Genomic DNA, 21,513 nt, shown 5'->3' on the forward strand with positions numbered 1-21,513 from the left:
AATGATATCTTATACATATAATTCAATTATAGCGATATGGAAATACCATATTATATGTATAAAGAAAAAAAATGTATAATAAAATATACATTGACATACAAATATGGCTAGTTGTATGGATATGCCGTATTCATTATATGGATACGGCATATAGATTATATAAATAAGACCAAAAAATAATTAATATAGATAAGGCAAATAAACAAAAAACTAGAATATGGAAAAAAAAGAAGTTATATTGATATGGAAGAAAATAATGAGTCATATAGATATGTTGGCATCAGTACGAAATATGCCCAATTTACATACACCGGGGCCGCAGTACGAAAAATACCCAATATTTAGACGTCGTGGCCAAAAACATATATAGGGAGGCAGTGCTCGCCGACCGGCCGTATTGTTCAAAATTTATGTTTATCATATTATTTTGGCAATGCTATATATAAATGATATCTTATACATATAATTCAATTATAGCGATTTGGTAATACCATATTATATGTTTTAAGTATAAATATGTATTATATAATTTAGATTGTCATAGATATATGGGTAGTTGTATGGATATGCCGTATTCATTATATGGATACGGCATATAGATTATATGGATATGACCAAAAAATAATTCATAAAGAAATTATATGAATATGGCAGAAATAATTGGTTATATTAATATGATCAAATAATACTTTATATAAAAAAGTGAATATCTTTGGTTGGGTGGCAAAGAGAATTAAATATGCCCGATATATAGACGTCGTGGCCAAAAACTACTATAGGGTGAAGTGCTTGTCTGTTGGTCTATATATATACATATAATATTTTATGCGTACACATTATTATTATAGATAGTTAATATCTATCGTATGGGTGGCAAACGGAATTAAATAATTTCGATATTTAGACGTCGTGGCCAAAAACTACTATAGGATGGTCAGTGGTTGTCCACCAATTAATTATTGAACAAACCATATGAATATCATATGCTGTTGTCAATATAATGTATATCAATAATAATAAAAAATAAGGATGGTACAGTAAGTAGTCCATCTACTATTGAACAAAATATATTATAATATATACTTTTGTTATCAATAGAACAACATATATTAAAATCAAAATATTATCCGTATAAATTTGTTTCTTAAATGAAATTAAGACTTGGCTACGCGGTTAATATTATAAACCCATGATAATAAGGTGAAACAGAGGTCAAGTTTCTATTATATATAGAATAACAAATTGTTTCCGACTTTTATCGTTAATCTTTGGTGGCAGGTATATATGATAATTTATATTAAATTATTATATCCCCTGTCGTTTGGGCACAGAGTATCGCTTGCCGGTACAATGTGTTTACAAAAAGCATTATAATAAAATATAATTGCAATATTAGTGATCAAAATAATTTCATATGCGCTCGGTTTTATATCATATATTACCAGAGAGTTATATGGAAAAGATAAATTTTAAATTTATCATCAAAATGCAAATGATTTAACTCAATATTTATATTGGTTAAACAAAAATTGTACATGTGTGGATACAATAATTATGTATGTTGAACAAAAATGATATTTTAGAATGAAATATGTATATATAATATAATAAAAACTTATAGAAAGAACAATATATATTGAAAATTGTGTTATAAAAAAGTTGTACTTTTTCTTTAACATCAATTATAAACTTGTTATATTAGTGGCGAAACAAGTAAAAATTAAAGAACGTATACGAATGCCATATAAAAATGGCCGTATTCGAATTAAAATAGAATTATTTCACAAAGCAAAAAAAAAATATTGAATTAAAATCAATATTTAAGAAAAACCGAACATATAAAATGGAAATAAAATCTATTATATTTATATTACTAATTTCTATTCAAAAAATATGAATGAAATATGAACGAAAACATTATTCTGGTTGATCCTGCCAGTAGTTATATGCTTGTCTCAAAGATTAAGCCATGCATGTCTAAGTACACACGAATTAAAAGTGAAACCGCAAAAGGCTCATTATATCAGTTATGGTTCCTTAGATCGTTAACAGTTACTTGGATAACTGTGGTAATTCTAGAGCTAATACATGCAATTAAAACATGAACCTTATGGGACATGTGCTTTTATTAGGCTAAAACCAAGCGATCGCAAGATCGTTATATTGGTTGAACTCTAGATAACATGCAGATCGTATGGTCTTGTACCGACGACAGATCTTTCAAATGTCTGCCCTATCAACTTTTGATGGTAGTATCTAGGACTACCATGGTTGCAACGGGTAACGGGGAATCAGGGTTCGATTCCGGAGAGGGAGCCTGAGAAACGGCTACCACATCTAAGGAAGGCAGCAGGCGCGTAAATTACCCACTCCCAGCTCGGGGAGGTAGTGACGAAAAATAACAATACAGGACTCATATCCGAGGCCCTGTAATTGGAATGAGTACACTTTAAATCCTTTAACAAGGACCAATTGGAGGGCAAGTCTGGTGCCAGCAGCCGCGGTAATTCCAGCTCCAATAGCGTATATTAAAGTTGTTGCGGTTAAAACGTTCGTAGTTGAACTTGTGCTTCATACGGGTAGTACAACTTACAATTGTGGTTAGTACTATACCTTTATGTATGTAAGCGTATTACCGGTGGAGTTCTTATATGTGTTTAAATACTTGTATTTTTTCATATGTTCCTCCTATTTAAAAACCTGCATTAGTGCTCTTAAACGAGTGTTATTGTGGGCCGGTACAATTACTTTGAACAAATTAGAGTGCTTAAAGCAGGCTTCAAATGCCTGAATATTCTGTGCATGGGATAATGAAATAAGACCTCTGTTCTGCTTTCATTGGTTTTCAGATCAAGAGGTAATGATTAATAGAAGCAGTTTGGGGGCATTAGTATTACGACGCGAGAGGTGAAATTCTTGGACCGTCGTAAGACTAACTTAAGCGAAAGCATTTGCCAAAGATGTTTTCATTAATCAAGAACGAAAGTTAGAGGTTCGAAGGCGATCAGATACCGCCCTAGTTCTAACCATAAACGATGCCAGCTAGCAATTGGGTGTAGCTACTTTTATGGCTCTCTCAGTCGCTTCCCGGGAAACCAAAGCTTTTGGGCTCCGGGGGAAGTATGGTTGCAAAGCTGAAACTTAAAGGAATTGACGGAAGGGCACCACCAGGAGTGGAGCCTGCGGCTTAATTTGACTCAACACGGGAAAACTTACCAGGTCCGAACATAAGTGTGTAAGACAGATTGATAGCTCTTTCTCGAATCTATGGGTGGTGGTGCATGGCCGTTCTTAGTTCGTGGAGTGATTTGTCTGGTTAATTCCGATAACGAACGAGACTCAAATATATTAAATAGATATCTTCAGGATTATGGTGTTGAAGCTTATATAGCCTTCATTCATGGTGGCAGTAAAATGTTTATTGTGTTTGAATGTGTTTATATAAGTGGAGCCGTACCTGTTGGTTTGTCCCATTATAAGGACACTAGCTTCTTAAATGGACAAATTGCGTCTAGCAATAATGAGATTGAGCAATAACAGGTCTGTGATGCCCTTAGATGTCCTGGGCTGCACGCGCGCTACAATGAAAGTATCAACGTGTATTTCCTAGACCGAGAGGTCCGGGTAAACCGCTGAACCACTTTCATGCTTGGGATTGTGAACTGAAACTGTTCACATGAACTTGGAATTCCCAGTAAGTGTGAGTCATTAACTCGCATTGATTACGTCCCTGCCCTTTGTACACACCGCCCGTCGCTACTACCGATTGAATTATTTAGTGAGGTCTCCGGACGTGATCACTGTGACGCCTTGTGTGTTACGGTTGTTTCGCAAAAGTTGACCGAACTTGATTATTTAGAGGAAGTAAAAGTCGTAACAAGGTTTCCGTAGGTGAACCTGCGGAAGGATCATTATTGTATAATATCCTTACCGTTAATAAAAAAATTTGTTAATACAAATTTAATACAAATTACCAATATATATATATATATACATAATAATTATAATAATAATTATACCAAAAATATGATCTTAAAAGTAAAAGATCAAATAAATTTCGAACAAGCAAATCGAAATATTGTAATAATATAATATTATTACAAATAAATTAAATAGAAACAAACATAAAATTCGAACAAGCAAATCGAATTATTAATATAATAAAATATATTTTATATATTTATTATAAACTTTTGTGTGTATATGGACCATAATATACACGCGTTGCGAGATGTATTGGCCAACTAATTTGATGATGATCATACATTGGATAATGCAACAACCTAAAATATACAATGTTGTACCTGGTTTCAGGTTAATGTTTTATATAAAATTATCAATATATATTAACAAACAAATGCCATTACAAATAATACTTTGATATATATTGTTTATATAAAACTAAGACATTTCGCAGCATTTATTTTAGGTATATAAATACATTTATTGAAGGAATTGATATATGCCAGTAAAATGGTGTATTTTTAATTTCTTTCAATAAAAACATATTTGACCAAATTTAAAACCAATATTATAAAACTCTAAGCGGTGGATCACTCGGCTCATGGGTCGATGAAGAACGCAGCAAACTGTGCGTCATCGTGTGAACTGCAGGACACATGAACATCGACATTTTGAACGCATATCGCAGTCCATGCTGTTATGTACTTTAATTAATTTTATAGTGCTGCTTGGACTACATATGGTTGAGGGTTGTAAGACTATGCTAATTAAGTTGTTTATACAAATTTTATAATAAAATTTTATAAGCATATGGTATATTATTGGATAAAAATAATTTAATTATTTTATTCATAATATTAACAAATATATGAAAAACATTATCTCACAATAGTAATTAAACTTTGAGAAAAACGAAGAGGAATATTTTCTTTTTCAATCAAATAATACTGAGAAATGTCTAGCATAAAATATTATCTAGAATTGTCTCTTATTAATGATTTGAAATATGAAAAACGTTGACAATATTATTATTCTTCGTTAATTCGTTACAAATAAATGCCATTAATATATATATACGTCAGCTTTAAACGAATTTAATAAAATGTTTTATCATTATATATAAAGAATTAATTGCAAATAAAAGTTATATACAACCTCAACTCATATGGGACTACCCCCTGAATTTAAGCATATTAATTAGGGGAGGAAAAGAAACTAACAAGGATTTTCTTAGTAGCGGCGAGCGAAAAGAAATCAGTTCAGCACTAAGTCACTTTGTCTATATGGCAAATGTGAGATGCAGTGTATGGAGCGTCAATATTCTAGTATGAGAAATTAACGATTTAAGTCCTTCTTAAATGAGGCCATTTACCCATAGAGGGTGCCAGGCCCGTATAACGTTAATGATTACTAGATGATGTTTCCAAAGAGTCGTGTTGCTTGATAGTGCAGCACTAAGTGGGTGGTAAACTCCATCTAAAACTAAATATAACCATGAGACCGATAGTAAACAAGTACCGTGAGGGAAAGTTGAAAAGAACTCTGAATAGAGAGTTAAACAGTACGTGAAACTGCTTAGAGGTTAAGCCCGATGAACCTGAATATCCGTTATGGAAAATTCATCATTAAAATTGTAATATTTAAACAATATTATGATAATAGTGTGCATTTTTTCCATATAAGGACATTGTAATCTATTAGCATACCAAATTTATCATAAAATATAACTTATAGTTTATTCAAATTAAATTGCTTGCATTTTAACACAGAATAAATGTTATTAATTTGATAAAGTGCTGATAGATTTATATGAATACAGTGCGTTAATTTTTCGGAATTATATAATGGCATGATTATCATTGATTTTTGTGTTTATTATATGCACTTGTAGGATTAACAATGCGAAAGATTCAGGATACCTTCGGGACCCGTCTTGAAACACGGACCAAGGAGTCTAACATATGTGCAAGTTATTGGGATATAAACCTAATAGCGTAATTAACTTGACTAATAATGGGATTAGTTTTTTAACTATTTATAGCTAATTAACACAATCCCGGGGCGTTCTATATAGTTATGTATAATGATATTTATATTATTTATGCCTCTAACTGGAACGTACCTTGAGCATATATGCTGTGACCCGAAAGATGGTGAACTATACTTGATCAGGTTGAAGTCAGGGGAAACCCTGATGGAAGACCGAAACAGTTCTGACGTGCAAATCGATTGTCAGAATTGAGTATAGGGGCGAAAGACCAATCGAACCATCTAGTAGCTGGTTCCTTCCGAAGTTTCCCTCAGGATAGCTGGTGCATTTTAATATTATATAAAATAATCTTATCTGGTAAAGCGAATGATTAGAGGCCTTAGGGTCGAAACGATCTTAACCTATTCTCAAACTTTAAATGGGTAAGAACCTTAACTTTCTTGATATGAAGTTTAAGGTTATGATATAATGTGCCCAGTGGGCCACTTTTGGTAAGCAGAACTGGCGCTGTGGGATGAACCAAACGTAATGTTACGGTGCCCAAATTAACAACTCATGCAGATACCATGAAAGGCGTTGGTTGCTTAAAACAGCAGGACGGTGATCATGGAAGTCGAAATCCGCTAAGGAGTGTGTAACAACTCACCTGCCGAAGCAACTAGCCCTTAAAATGGATGGCGCTTAAGTTGTATACCTATACATTACCGCTAAAGTAGATGATTTATATTACTTGTGATATAAATTTTGAAACTTTAGTGAGTAGGAAGGTACAATGGTATGCGTAGAAGTGTTTGGCGTAAGCCTGCATGGAGCTGCCATTGGTACAGATCTTGGTGGTAGTAGCAAATAATCGAATGAGACCTTGGAGGACTGAAGTGGAGAAGGGTTTCGTGTGAACAGTGGTTGATCACGAGTTAGTCGGTCCTAAGTTCAAGGCGAAAGCCGAAAATTTTCAAGTAAAACCAAAAACGCAATATATACAAATCAAGCTAATATAATATACTTGAATAATTTTGAACGAAAGGGAATACGGTTCCAATTCCGTAACCTGTTGAGTATCCGTTTGTTATTAAATATGGGCCTCGTGCTCATCCTGGCAACAGGAACGACCATAAAGAAGCCGTCGAGAGATATCGGAAGAGTTTTCTTTTCTGTTTTATAGCCGTACTACCATGGAAGTCTTTCGCAGAGAGATATGGTAGATGGGCTAGAAGAGCATGACATATACTGTTGTGTCGATATTTTCTCCTCGGACCTTGAAAATTTATGGTGGGGACACGCAAACTTCTCAACAGGCCGTACCAATATCCGCAGCTGGTCTCCAAGGTGAAGAGTCTCTAGTCGATAGAATAATGTAGGTAAGGGAAGTCGGCAAATTAGATCCGTAACTTCGGGATAAGGATTGGCTCTGAAGATTGAGATAGTCGGGCTTGATTGGGAAACAATAACATGGTTTATGTGCTCGTTCTGGGTAAATAGAGTTTCTAGCATTTATGTTAGTTACTTGTTCCCCGGATAGTTAGTTACGTAGCCAATTGTGGAACTTTCTTGCTAAAATTTTTAAGAATACTAATTGGGTCAAACCAATTAGTTCTTATTAATTATAACGATTATCAATTAACAATCAATTCAGAACTGGCACGGACTTGGGGAATCCGACTGTCTAATTAAAACAAAGCATTGTGATGGCCCTAGCGGGTGTTGACACAATGTGATTTCTGCCCAGTGCTCTGAATGTCAAAGTGAAGAAATTCAAGTAAGCGCGGGTCAACGGCGGGAGTAACTATGACTCTCTTAAGGTAGCCAAATGCCTCGTCATCTAATTAGTGACGCGCATGAATGGATTAACGAGATTCCTACTGTCCCTATCTACTATCTAGCGAAACCACAGCCAAGGGAACGGGCTTGGAATAATTAGCGGGGAAAGAAGACCCTTTTGAGCTTGACTCTAATCTGGCAGTGTAAGGAGACATAAGAGGTGTAGAATAAGTGGGAGATATTAGACTTCGGTTTGGTATCGTCAATGAAATACCACTACTCTTATTGTTTCCTTACTTACTTGATTAAATGGAACGTGTATCATTTCCTAGCCATTATACGGATATATTTATTATATCTTATGGTATTGGGTTTTGATGCAAGCTTCTTGATCAAAGTATCACGAGTTTGTTATATAATCGCAAACAAATTCTTTAATAAAACGGTGCATTTATGTATTTTTGATTTGAAAATTTGGTATAACTCCAATTACTCAGGTATGATCCAATTCAAGGACATTGCCAGGTAGGGAGTTTGACTGGGGCGGTACATCTCTCAAATAATAACGGAGGTGTCCCAAGGCCAGCTCAGTGCGGACAGAAACCACACATAGAGCAAAAGGGCAAATGCTGACTTGATCTCGGTGTTCAGTACACACAGGGACAGCAAAAGCTCGGCCTATCGATCCTTTTGGTTTAAAGAGTTTTTAACAAGAGGTGTCAGAAAAGTTACCATAGGGATAACTGGCTTGTGGCGGCCAAGCGTTCATAGCGACGTCGCTTTTTGATCCTTCGATGTCGGCTCTTCCTATCATTGTGAAGCAAAATTCACCAAGCGTTGGATTGTTCACCCATGCAAGGGAACGTGAGCTGGGTTTAGACCGTCGTGAGACAGGTTAGTTTTACCCTACTAATGACAAAACGTTGTTGCGACAGCATTCCTGCGTAGTACGAGAGGAACCGCAGGTACGGACCAATGGCACAATACTTGTTCGAGCGAACAGTGGTATGACGCTACGTCCGTTGGATTATGCCTGAACGCCTCTAAGGTCGTATCCGTGCTGGACTGCAATGATAAATAAGGGGCAATTTGCATTGTATGGCTTCTAAACCATTTAAAGTTTATAATTTACTTTATAAACGACAATGGATGTGATGCCAATGTAATTTGTAACATAGTAAATTGGGAGGATCTTCGATCACCTGATGCCGCGCTAGTTACATATAAAAGCATTATTTAATACAATGACAAAGCCTAGAATCAATTGTAAACGACTTTTGTAACAGGCAAGGTGTTGTAAGTGGTTGAGCAGCTGCCATACTGCGATCCACTGAAGCTTATCCTTTGCTTGATGATTCGATAATAAACATAAATTTAATTGTGTTTATTTTGTTTGGCTTTTTTAAGTCAGAATATATATATATATATATAAAATATATATATATAAAATAATAATTATATTTAAATAAATTTTATTTAAATATATTTAACAATGGTAGCCATATGTATCGTCATCCTATTAGTGACGCGTATAAAAATATTCTAAGTCCGAACATGCAAATAAGAGACATATGCAAGTATATGTACTTCTTAAGGTAGCCAACTGAATCGTCATCCTATTAGTGACGTGTATACAAATATTCTAAGTCCGAACATACAAGTAAGAGACATATGCAAGTATATGTACCTCTTAAGGTAGCCAACTGAATCGTCATCCTATTAGTGACGTGTATAAAAATATTCTAAGTCCGAACATACAAGTAAGAGACATATGCAAGTATATGTACCTCTTAAGGTAGCCAACTGAATCGTCATCCTATTAGTGACGCGTATAAAAATATTCTAAGTCCGAACATGCAAATAAGAGACATATGCAAGTATATGTACCTCTTAAGGTAGCCAACTGAATCGTCATCCTATTAGTGACGTGTATAAAAATATTCTAAGTCCGAACATACAAGTAAGAGACATATGCAAGTATATGTACCTCTTAAGGTAGCCAACTGAATCGTCATCCTATTAGTGACGTGTATAAAAATATTCTAAGTCCGAACATACAAGTAAGAGACATATGCAAGTATATGTACCTCTTAAGGTAGCCAACTGAATCGTCATCCTATTAGTGACGTGTATAAAAATATTCTAAGTCCGAACATACAAGTACGAGACATATGCAAGTATATGTACCTCTTAAGGTAGCCAACTGAATCGTCATCCTATTAGTGACGTGTATAAAAATATTCTAAGTCCGAACATAAAAGTAAGAGAAATATGCAAGTATATGTACCTCTTAAGGTAGAAAACTGAATCGTCATCCTATTAGTGACGCGTATAAAAATATTCTAAGTTCGAATATGGAAGTAAGAGAGATATGCAAGTTAATGTTCCTATTAAAAAAGATGATATGAATCGTCATCCTATTAGTGACGTGTATAAAAATATTCTAAGTATAAAAATGAGTTATATGGATATGAAAACATACTAAGTTCTAGTATGGATATGGAAACAAATGAGTTATATGGATATGGGAAAAATAAGTTCAAGTATGGATATGGAAAAAAATTAGTTATATGGATATGGGAAAATAATAAGTTCTAGTATGGATATGAAAAAAAAATGAGTTATATGGATATGGAAAAGAATACAGAGTTCTAGTATGGATATGGAAAAATGAGTTATATGGATATGGGAAAAATATAAGTTCTAGTATGGATATGAAAAAATATTGAGTTATATGGATATTAAAGAAATAATAAGTTCTAGTATGGATATGGAATAAAATGAGTTATATAGATATGGCAAAAAATTTAATGTTCTAGGATGGATATGAAAAAAATTAGTTATATGAATATGGGAATATTTATAAGTTCTAGGATGGATATGGGAAAAAAATAAGTTCTAGTATGGATATAAAAAAATATTGAGTTATATGGATATTAAAGAAATAATAAGTTCTAGTATGGATATGGAAAAAAATTAGTTATATTGATATGGTAAATAATGAGTTATATGGATATGGAAAAATACTAAGTTGTAGTATGGATATGGGAAGAATACTGAGTTCTAGTATGGATATGGGAAAAATAATCAGTTCTAGTATGGATATGAAAAAATATTGAGTTTTATGGATATTGAAGAGATAATAAGCTCTAGTATGGATATGGAAAAAATTAATTATATTGTAATAGTAAATAATAAGTTATATGGATATAGGAAGAAAATTAGGTTCTAGTATGGATATGAAAAAATTTAGTTCTATGTATATGGGAAAAAAAAAGTTCTGGTATGGATATGGAAAAATATTAAGTTATATGGATATTTAAGAAATAATAAGTTCTAGTATGGATATGGAATAAAATGAGTTATAGAATATGGCAAAAATATAATGTTTTAGTATGGATATGAAAAAAATTAGTTATATGAATATGGGAAAATTTATAAGTTCTAGTATGGATTGGGAAAAAGAAAAGTTCTAGTATGGATATGAAAAAATATTGAGTTATATGAATATTAAAGAAATAATAAGTTCTAGTATGAATATGGAAAAATATTATTTATATTGATATGGTAAATAATGATTTATATGGATATGGGATAAATACTAAATTCTAGTATGGATATGGATAATTATATAGATATAGAAGAAAAATAAGTCATATAGATATGTTGGCATCAGTACGAAATATGCCCAATTTACATACACCGGGGCCGCAGTACGAAAAATACCCAATATTTAGACGTCGTGGCCAAAAACATATATAGGGAGGCAGTGCTCGCCGACCGGCCGTATTGTTCAAAATTTATGTTTATCATATTATTTTGGCAATGCTATATATAAATGATATCTTATACATATAATTCAATTATAGCGATATGGAAATACCATATTATATGTATAAAGAAAAAAAATGTATAATAAAATATACATTGACATACAAATATGGCTAGTTGTATGGATATGCCGTATTCATTATATGGATACGGCATATAGATTATATAAATATGACCAAAAAATATTTTATATTGATATGGCAAATAAAGAAATTACTTGAATATGGAAATAAAAGAAGTTATATTGATATGGAAGAAAATAATGAGTCATATAGATATGTTGGCATCAGTACGAAATATGCCCAATTTACATACACCGGGGCCGCAGTACGAAAAATACCCAATATTTAGACGTCGTGGCCAAAAACATATATAGGGAGGCAGTGCTCGCCGACCGGCCGTATTGTTCAAAATTTATGTTTATCATATTATTTTGGCAATGCTATATATAAATGATATCTTATACATATAATTCAATTATAGCGATATGGAAATACCATATTATATGTATAAAGAAAAAAAATGTATAATAAAATATACATTGACATACAAATATGGCTAGTTGTATGGATATGCCGTATTCATTATATGGATACGGCATATAGATTAGATAAATATGACCAAAAAATATTTTATATTGATATGGCAAATAAAGAAATTACTTGAATATGGAAATAAAAGAAGTTATATTGATATGGAAGAAAATAATGAGTCATATAGATATGTTGGCATCAGTACGAAATATGCCCAATTTACATACACCGGGGCCGCAGTACGAAAAATACCCAATATTTAGACGTCGTGGCCAAAAACATATATAGGGAGGCAGTGCTCGCCGACCGGCCGTATTGTTCAAAATTTATGTTTATCATATTATTTTGGCAATGCTATATATAAATGATATCTTATACATATAATTCAATTATAGCGATATGGAAATACCATATTATCTGTATAAAGAAAAAAAATGTATAATAAAATATACATTGACATACAAATATGGCTAGTTGTATGGATATGCCGTATTCATTATATGGATACGGCATATAGATTATATGGATATGACCAAAAAATAATTCATAAAGAAATTATATGAATATGGCAGAAATAATTGGTTATATTAATATGATCAAATAATACTTTATATAAAAAAGTGAATATCTTTGGTTGGGTGGCAAAGAGAATTAAATATGCCCGATATATAGACGTCGTGGCCAAAAACTACTATAGGGTGAAGTGCTTGTCTGTTGGTCTATATATATACATATAATATTTTATGCGTACACATTATTATTATAGATAGTTAATATCTATCGTATGGGTGGCAAACGGAATTAAATAATTTCGATATTTAGACGTCGTGGCCAAAAACTACTATAGGATGGTCAGTGGTTGTCCACCAATTAATTATTGAACAAACCATATGAATATCATATGCTGTTGTCAATATAATGTATATCAATAATAATAAAAAATAAGGATGGTACAGTAAGTAGTCCATCTACTATTGAACAAAATATATTATAATATATACTTTTGTTATCAATAGAACAACATATATTAAAATCAAAATATTATCCGTATAAATTTGTTTCTTAAATGAAATTAAGACTTGGCTACGCGGTTAATATTATAAACCCATGATAATAAGGTGAAACAGAGGTCAAGTTTCTATTATATATAGAATAACAAATTGTTTCCGACTTTTATCGTTAATCTTTGGTGGCAGGTATATATGATAATTTATATTAAATTATTATATCCCCTGTCGTTTGGGCACAGAGTATCGCTTGCCGGTACAATGTGTTTACAAAAAGCATTATAATAAAATATAATTGCAATATTAGTGATCAAAATAATTTCATATGCGCTCGGTTTTATATCATATATTACCAGAGAGTTATATGGAAAAGATAAATTTTAAATTTATCATCAAAATGCAAATGATTTAACTCAATATTTATATTGGTTAAACAAAAATTGTACATGTGTGGATACAATAATTATGTATGTTGAACAAAAATGATATTTTAGAATGAAATATGTATATATAATATAATAAAAACTTATAGAAAGAACAATATATATTGAAAATTGTGTTATAAAAAAGTTGTACTTTTTCTTTAACATCAATTATAAACTTGTTATATTAGTGGCGAAACAAGTAAAAATTAAAGAACGTATACGAATGCCATATAAAAATGGCCGTATTCGAATTAAAATAGAATTATTTCACAAAGCAAAAAAAAAATATTGAATTAAAATCAATATTTAAGAAAAACCGAACATATAAAATGGAAATAAAATCTATTATATTTATATTACTAATTTCTATTCAAAAAATATGAATGAAATATGAACGAAAACATTATTCTGGTTGATCCTGCCAGTAGTTATATGCTTGTCTCAAAGATTAAGCCATGCATGTCTAAGTACACACGAATTAAAAGTGAAACCGCAAAAGGCTCATTATATCAGTTATGGTTCCTTAGATCGTTAACAGTTACTTGGATAACTGTGGTAATTCTAGAGCTAATACATGCAATTAAAACATGAACCTTATGGGACATGTGCTTTTATTAGGCTAAAACCAAGCGATCGCAAGATCGTTATATTGGTTGAACTCTAGATAACATGCAGATCGTATGGTCTTGTACCGACGACAGATCTTTCAAATGTCTGCCCTATCAACTTTTGATGGTAGTATCTAGGACTACCATGGTTGCAACGGGTAACGGGGAATCAGGGTTCGATTCCGGAGAGGGAGCCTGAGAAACGGCTACCACATCTAAGGAAGGCAGCAGGCGCGTAAATTACCCACTCCCAGCTCGGGGAGGTAGTGACGAAAAATAACAATACAGGACTCATATCCGAGGCCCTGTAATTGGAATGAGTACACTTTAAATCCTTTAACAAGGACCAATTGGAGGGCAAGTCTGGTGCCAGCAGCCGCGGTAATTCCAGCTCCAATAGCGTATATTAAAGTTGTTGCGGTTAAAACGTTCGTAGTTGAACTTGTGCTTCATACGGGTAGTACAACTTACAATTGTGGTTAGTACTATACCTTTATGTATGTAAGCGTATTACCGGTGGAGTTCTTATATGTGTTTAAATACTTGTATTTTTTCATATGTTCCTCCTATTTAAAAACCTGCATTAGTGCTCTTAAACGAGTGTTATTGTGGGCCGGTACAATTACTTTGAACAAATTAGAGTGCTTAAAGCAGGCTTCAAATGCCTGAATATTCTGTGCATGGGATAATGAAATAAGACCTCTGTTCTGCTTTCATTGGTTTTCAGATCAAGAGGTAATGATTAATAGAAGCAGTTTGGGGGCATTAGTATTACGACGCGAGAGGTGAAATTCTTGGACCGTCGTAAGACTAACTTAAGCGAAAGCATTTGCCAAAGATGTTTTCATTAATCAAGAACGAAAGTTAGAGGTTCGAAGGCGATCAGATACCGCCCTAGTTCTAACCATAAACGATGCCAGCTAGCAATTGGGTGTAGCTACTTTTATGGCTCTCTCAGTCGCTTCCCGGGAAACCAAAGCTTTTGGGCTCCGGGGGAAGTATGGTTGCAAAGCTGAAACTTAAAGGAATTGACGGAAGGGCACCACCAGGAGTGGAGCCTGCGGCTTAATTTGACTCAACACGGGAAAACTTACCAGGTCCGAACATAAGTGTGTAAGACAGATTGATAGCTCTTTCTCGAATCTATGGGTGGTGGTGCATGGCCGTTCTTAGTTCGTGGAGTGATTTGTCTGGTTAATTCCGATAACGAACGAGACTCAAATATATTAAATAGATATCTTCAGGATTATGGTGTTGAAGCTTATATAGCCTTCATTCATGGTGGCAGTAAAATGTTTATTGTGTTTGAATGTGTTTATATAAGTGGAGCCGTACCTGTTGGTTTGTCCCATTATAAGGACACTAGCTTCTTAAATGGACAAATTGCGTCTAGCAATAATGAGATTGAGCAATAACAGGTCTGTGATGCCCTTAGATGTCCTGGGCTGCACGCGCGCTACAATGAAAGTATCAACGTGTATTTCCTAGACCGAGAGGTCCGGGTAAACCGCTGAACCACTTTCATGCTTGGGATTGTGAACTGAAACTGTTCACATGAACTTGGAATTCCCAGTAAGTGTGAGTCATTAACTCGCATTGATTACGTCCCTGCCCTTTGTACACACCGCCCGTCGCTACTACCGATTGAATTATTTAGTGAGGTCTCCGGACGTGATCACTGTGACGCCTTGTGTGTTACGGTTGTTTCGCAAAAGTTGACCGAACTTGATTATTTAGAGGAAGTAAAAGTCGTAACAAGGTTTCCGTAGGTGAACCTGCGGAAGGATCATTATTGTATAATATCCTTACCGTTAATAAAAAAATTTGTTAATACAAATTTAATACAAATTACCAATATATATATATATATACATAATAATTATAATAATAATTATACCAAAAATATGATCTTAAAAGTAAAAGATCAAATAAATTTCGAACAAGCAAATCGAAATATTGTAATAATATAATATTATTACAAATAAATTAAATAGAAACAAACATAAAATTCGAACAAGCAAATCGAATTATTAATATAATAAAATATATTTTATATATTTATTATAAACTTTTGTGTGTATATGGACCATAATATACACGCGTTGCGAGATGTATTGGCCAACTAATTTGATGATGATCATACATTGGATAATGCAACAACCTAAAATATACAATGTTGTACCTGGTTTCAGGTTAATGTTTTATATAAAATTATCAATATATATTAACAAACAAATGCCATTACAAATAATACTTTGATATATATTGTTTATATAAAACTAAGACATTTCGCAGCATTTATTTTAGGTATATAAATACATTTATTGAAGGAATTGATATATGCCAGTAAAATGGTGTATTTTTAATTTCTTTCAATAAAAACATATTTGACCAAATTTAAAACCAATATTATAAAACTCTAAGCGGTGGATCACTCGGCTCATGGGTCGATGAAGAACGCAGCAAACTGTGCGTCATCGTGTGAACTGCAGGACACATGAACATCGACATTTTGAACGCATATCGCAGTCCATGCTGTTATGTACTTTAATTAATTTTATAGTGCTGCTTGGACTACATATGGTTGAGGGTTGTAAGACTATGCTAATTAAGTTGTTTATACAAATTTTATAATAAAATTTTATAAGCATATGGTATATTATTGGATAAAAATAATTTAATTATTTTATTCATAATATTAACAAATATATGAAAAACATTATCTCACAATAGTAATTAAACTTTGAGAAAAACGAAGAGGAATATTTTCTTTTTCAATCAAATAATACTGAGAAATGTCTAGCATAAAATATTATCTAGAATTGTCTCTTATTAATGATTTGAAATATGAAAAACGTTGACAATATTATTATTCTTCGTTAATTCGTTACAAATAAATGCCATTAATATATATATACGTCAGCTTTAAACGAATTTAATAAAATGTTTTATCATTATATATAAAGAATTAATTGCAAATAAAAGTTATATACAACCTCAACTCATATGGGACTACCCCCTGAATTTAAGCATATTAATTAGGGGAGGAAAAGAAACTAACAAGGATTTTCTTAGTAGCGGCGAGCGAAAAGAAATCAGTTCAGCACTAAGTCACTTTGTCTATATGGCAAATGTGAGATGCAGTGTATGGAGCGTCAATATTCTAGTATGAGAAATTAACGATTTAAGTCCTTCTTAAATGAGGCCATTTACCCATAGAGGGTGCCAGGCCCGTATAACGTTAATGATTACTAGATGATGTTTCCAAAGAGTCGTGTTGCTTGATAGTGCAGCACTAAGTGGGTGGTAAACTCCATCTAAAACTAAATATAACCATGAGACCGATAGTAAACAAGTACCGTGAGGGAAAGTTGAAAAGAACTCTGAATAGAGAGTTAAACAGTACGTGAAACTGCTTAGAGGTTAAGCCCGATGAACCTGAATATCCGTTATGGAAAATTCATCATTAAAATTGTAATATTTAAACAATATTATGATAATAGTGTGCATTTTTTCCATATAAGGACATTGTAATCTATTAGCATACCAAATTTATCATAAAATATAACTTATAGTTTATTCAAATTAAATTGCTTGCATTTTAACACAGAATAAATGTTATTAATTTGATAAAGTGCTGATAGATTTATATGAATACAGTGCGTTAATTTTTCGGAATTATATAATGGCATGATTATCATTGATTTTTGTGTTTATTATATGCACTTGTAGGATTAACAATGCGAAAGATTCAGGATACCTTCGGGACCCGTCTTGAAACACGGACCAAGGAGTCTAACATATGTGCAAGTTATTGGGATATAAACCTAATAGCGTAATTAACTTGACTAATAATGGGATTAGTTTTTTAACTATTTATAGCTAATTAACACAATCCCGGGGCGTTCTATATAGTTATGTATAATGATATTTATATTATTTATGCCTCTAACTGGAACGTACCTTGAGCATATATGCTGTGACCCGAAAGATGGTGAACTATACTTGATCAGGTTGAAGTCAGGGGAAACCCTGATGGAAGACCGAAACAGTTCTGACGTGCAAATCGATTGTCAGAATTGAGTATAGGGGCGAAAGACCAATCGAACCATCTAGTAGCTGGTTCCTTCCGAAGTTTCCCTCAGGATAGCTGGTGCATTTTAATATTATATAAAATAATCTTATCTGGTAAAGCGAATGATTAGAGGCCTTAGGGTCGAAACGATCTTAACCTATTCTCAAACTTTAAATGGGTAAGAACCTTAACTTTCTTGATATGAAGTTTAAGGTTATGATATAATGTGCCCAGTGGGCCACTTTTGGTAAGCAGAACTGGCGCTGTGGGATGAACCAAACGTAATGTTACGGTGCCCAAATTAACAACTCATGCAGATACCATGAAAGGCGTTGGTTGCTTAAAACAGCAGGACGGTGATCATGGAAGTCGAAATCCGCTAAGGAGTGTGTAACAACTCACCTGCCGAAGCAACTAGCCCTTAAAATGGATGGCGCTTAAGTTGTATACCTATACATTACCGCTAAAGTAGATGATTTATATTACTTGTGATATAAATTTTGAAACTTTAGTGAGTAGGAAGGTACAATGGTATGCGTAGAAGTGTTTGGCGTAAGCCTGCATGGAGCTGCCATTGGTACAGATCTTGGTGGTAGTAGCAAATAATCGAATGAGACCTTGGAGGACTGAAGTGGAGAAGGGTTTCGTGTGAACAGTGGTTGATCACGAGTTAGTCGGTCCTAAGTTCAAGGCGAAAGCCGAAAATTTTCAAGTAAAACCAAAAACGCAATATATACAAATCAAGCTAATATAATATACTTGAATAATTTTGAACGAAAGGGAATACGGTTCCAATTCCGTAACCTGTTGAGTATCCGTTTGTTATTAAATATGGGCCTCGTGCTCATCCTGGCAACAGGAACGACCATAAAGAAGCCGTCGAGAGATATCGGAAGAGTTTTCTTTTCTGTTTTATAGCCGTACTACCATGGAAGTCTTTCGCAGAGAGATATGGTAGATGGGCTAGAAGAGCATGACATATACTGTTGTGTCGATATTTTCTCCTCGGACCTTGAAAATTTATGGTGGGGACACGCAAACTTCTCAACAGGCCGTACCAATATCCGCAGCTGGTCTCCAAGGTGAAGAGTCTCTAGTCGATAGAATAATGTAGGTAAGGGAAGTCGGCAAATTAGATCCGTAACTTCGGGATAAGGATTGGCTCTGAAGATTGAGATAGTCGGGCTTGATTGGGAAACAATAACATGGTTTATGTGCTCGTTCTGGGTAAATAGAGTTTCTAGCATTTATGTTAGTTACTTGTTCCCCGGATAGTTAGTTACGTAGCCAATTGTGGAACTTTCTTGCTAAAATTTTTAAGAATACTAATTGGGTCAAACCAATTAGTTCTTATTAATTATAACGATTATCAATTAACAATCAATTCAGAACTGGCACGGACTTGGGGAATCCGACTGTCTAATTAAAACAAAGCATTGTGATGGCCCTAGCGGGTGTTGACACAATGTGATTTCTGCCCAGTGCTCTGAATGTCAAAGTGAAGAAATTCAAGTAAGCGCGGGTCAACGGCGGGAGTAACTATGACTCTCTTAAGGTAGCCAAATGCCTCGTCATCTAATTAGTGACGCGCATGAATGGATTAACGAGATTCCTACTGTCCCTATCTACTATCTAGCGAAACCACAGCCAAGGGAACGGGCTTGGAATAATTAGCGGGGAAAGAAGACCCTTTTGAGCTTGACTCTAATCTGGCAGTGTAAGGAGACATAAGAGGTGTAGAATAAGTGGGAGATATTAGACTTCGGTTTGGTATCGTCAATGAAATACCACTACTCTTATTGTTTCCTTACTTACTTGATTAAATGGAACGTGTATCATTTCCTAGCCATTATACGGATATATTTATTATATCTTATGGTATTGGGTTTTGATGCAAGCTTCTTGATCAAAGTATCACGAGTTTGTTATATAATCGCAAACAAATTCTTTAATAAAACGGTGCATTTATGTATTTTTGATTTGAAAATTTGGTATAACTCCAATTACTCAGGTATGATCCAATTCAAGGACATTGCCAGGTAGGGAGTTTGACTGGGGCGGTACATCTCTCAAATAATAACGGAGGTGTCCCAAGGCCAGCTCAGTGCGGACAGAAACCACACATAGAGCAAAAGGGCAAATGCTGACTTGATCTCGGTGTTCAGTACACACAGGGACAGCAAAAGCTCGGCCTATCGATCCTTTTGGTTTAAAGAGTTTTTAACAAGAGGTGTCAGAAAAGTTACCATAGGGATAACTGGCTTGTGGCGGCCAAGCGTTCATAGCGACGTCGCTTTTTGATCCTTCGATGTCGGCTCTTCCTATCATTGTGAAGCAAAATTCACCAAGCGTTGGATTGTTCACCCATGCAAGGGAACGTGAGCTGGGTTTAGACCGTCGTGAGACAGGTTAGTTTTACCCTACTAATGACAAAACGTTGTTGCGACAGCATTCCTGCGTAGTACGAGAGGAACCGCAGGTACGGACCAATGGCACAATACTTGTTCGAGCGAACAGTGGTATGACGCTACGTCCGTTGGATTATGCCTGAACGCCTCTAAGGTCGTATCCGTGCTGGACTGCAATGATAAATAAGGGGCAATTTGCATTGTATGGCTTCTAAACCATTTAAAGTTTATAATTTACTTTATAAACGACAATGGATGTGATGCCAATGTAATTTGTAACATAGTAAATTGGGAGGATCTTCGATCACCTGATGCCGCGCTAGTTACATATAAAAGCATTATTTAATACAATGACAAAGCCTAGAATCAATTGTAAACGACTTTTGTAACAGGCAAGGTGTTGTAAGTGGTTGAGCAGCTGCCATACTGCGATCCACTGAAGCTTATCCTTTGCTTGATGATTCGATAATAAACATAAATTTAATTGTGTTTATTTTGTTTGGCTTTTTTAAGTCAGAATATATATATATATAAAATATATATATATAAAATAATAATTATATTTAAATAAATTTTATTTAAATATATTTAACAATGGTAGCCATATGTATCGTCATCCTATTAGTGACGCGTATAAAAATATTCTAAGTCCGAACATGCAAATAAGAGACATATGCAAGTATATGTACTTCTTAAGGTAGCCAACTGAATCGTCATCCTATTAGTGACGTGTATACAAATATTCTAAGTCCGAACATACAAGTAAGAGACATATGCAAGTATATGTACCTCTTAAGGTAGCCAACTGAATCGTCATCCTATTAGTGACGTGTATAAAAATATTCTAAGTCCGAACATACAAGTAAGAGACATATGCAAGTATATGTACCTCTTAAGGTAGCCAACTGAATCGTC

The 21,513-nt window shown here is 33.8% G+C and overlaps 6 non-coding genes across 6 annotated transcripts; all 6 read left to right on the top strand.

Moving 5' to 3' along the window:
* The first annotated feature begins 1,919 nt into the window (after nt 1–1,919).
* On the top strand, nt 1,920–3,914 carry LOC138914421 (small subunit ribosomal RNA). Its single transcript, XR_011420273.1, has one exon. It is a non-coding gene; the product is annotated as a small subunit ribosomal RNA (ribosomal RNA).
* Nucleotides 3,915–4,537: 623 nt separating this feature from the next.
* Nucleotides 4,538–4,716, top strand: LOC138914430 (5.8S ribosomal RNA). The gene has a single exon (XR_011420281.1). It is a non-coding gene; the product is annotated as a 5.8S ribosomal RNA (ribosomal RNA).
* A 398-nt stretch (nt 4,717–5,114) lies between these two features.
* LOC138914427 (large subunit ribosomal RNA) lies at nt 5,115–9,071 on the top strand. The gene has a single exon (XR_011420278.1). It is a non-coding gene; the product is annotated as a large subunit ribosomal RNA (ribosomal RNA).
* Nucleotides 9,072–13,912: 4,841 nt separating this feature from the next.
* LOC138914422 (small subunit ribosomal RNA) lies at nt 13,913–15,907 on the top strand. The gene has a single exon (XR_011420274.1). It is a non-coding gene; the product is annotated as a small subunit ribosomal RNA (ribosomal RNA).
* Nucleotides 15,908–16,530: 623 nt separating this feature from the next.
* On the top strand, nt 16,531–16,709 carry LOC138914431 (5.8S ribosomal RNA). The gene has a single exon (XR_011420282.1). It is a non-coding gene; the product is annotated as a 5.8S ribosomal RNA (ribosomal RNA).
* A 398-nt stretch (nt 16,710–17,107) lies between these two features.
* Nucleotides 17,108–21,064, top strand: LOC138914428 (large subunit ribosomal RNA). The gene has a single exon (XR_011420279.1). It is a non-coding gene; the product is annotated as a large subunit ribosomal RNA (ribosomal RNA).
* Nucleotides 21,065–21,513: the final 449 nt, after the last annotated feature.

This window comes from Drosophila takahashii, unplaced genomic scaffold (genome assembly GCF_030179915.1).
Source record: "Drosophila takahashii strain IR98-3 E-12201 unplaced genomic scaffold, DtakHiC1v2 scaffold_19, whole genome shotgun sequence".
NCBI classification, from domain to species: domain Eukaryota; kingdom Metazoa; phylum Arthropoda; class Insecta; order Diptera; family Drosophilidae; genus Drosophila; species Drosophila takahashii.